Here is an 874-nt window from a genome sequence, read left to right as displayed (position 1 = left end):
GCTCCCCCCTGGGTTTCCGATCACTGTCAGTGGCAGGGGGCTTCTTCCTGCTTTCCCTTTCGCCTCCCTGCATTGTGCCTACATATGCAAATTAACCGGCATCTTGTTGGCAGTTAACTGCCAATCTTAGTTGGCAGTTAATTTGCATATAGCCCTGATTAGCCAATGAAAAGGGTATTGTCGTACGCCAATTACCATTTTTCTCTTTTATTAGTGTAGATAATAAAGAGGTAATATGTAAATTGACCCTTGTGCCATAACATCATCACAAGATGGCAGTGTGCACAGCAGGGGCAGGGCCGGCGGCCACTCCACACAGCTTCAACCGGGGTTCCTGCAGCCCCCATGGGGGCGGGGCCTGGCAGCTGCTCCATGTAACCGGGAGGCAGAGCATCAGGGCAGCACTACAGGACTCAGGGCCATCCCACAGCACACCAGTCACACAGGGCGGGACTCCAGAACTCAGGGCAGTCCCATGGCACAGGGGCGGGGGGGAGGTTCCCAGGTGTCTAGCCATTTCACACAATGGGTCACTAGTCCTATATAACAGAGAGGTAATAGAGGTAATCTGCAAATTGACCCCCACGCCATCACAAGATGGCTGCATCCACAGCGGAGGCGGAGTTCCCATAACGAGCCATAATGAATCATCAGCAGGGACCTGAGGCTGCATGGCGCCAGACTAGGGTGGGGGACCTGAGGCTGTGCCCCCCGCCTGGTGGGGCTTGACAGGGGACCAGGGGACCTCAGGCCATGCCCCCTGACCAGCGGGGCTTGACGGGGGACCTGAGACTGCACACCCCACCCGGTGGGGCTTAACGAGGGACCTGAGGCTGTGCCAGGAGAGGCTTGGCAAGGCTTGACAGGGGTGGGG

At 57.2% G+C, this 874-nt stretch overlaps 1 protein-coding gene across 4 annotated transcripts in view; it reads right to left on the bottom strand.

The window, feature by feature from the left end:
• KDM4C (lysine (K)-specific demethylase 4C) overlaps positions 1 to 874 on the bottom strand; it is a 354,050-nt gene that overhangs the window by 317,005 nt on the left and 36,171 nt on the right. The window lies entirely within an intron of this gene.

Source organism: Myotis davidii, unplaced genomic scaffold (genome assembly GCF_000327345.1).
Source record: "Myotis davidii unplaced genomic scaffold, ASM32734v1 scaffold408, whole genome shotgun sequence".
Classification (NCBI taxonomy): Eukaryota; Metazoa; Chordata; class Mammalia; order Chiroptera; family Vespertilionidae; genus Myotis; species Myotis davidii.
The sequence above is the reverse complement of the archived record's forward strand: the minus strand, read 5'-3'. Positions and strand labels throughout refer to the sequence as shown.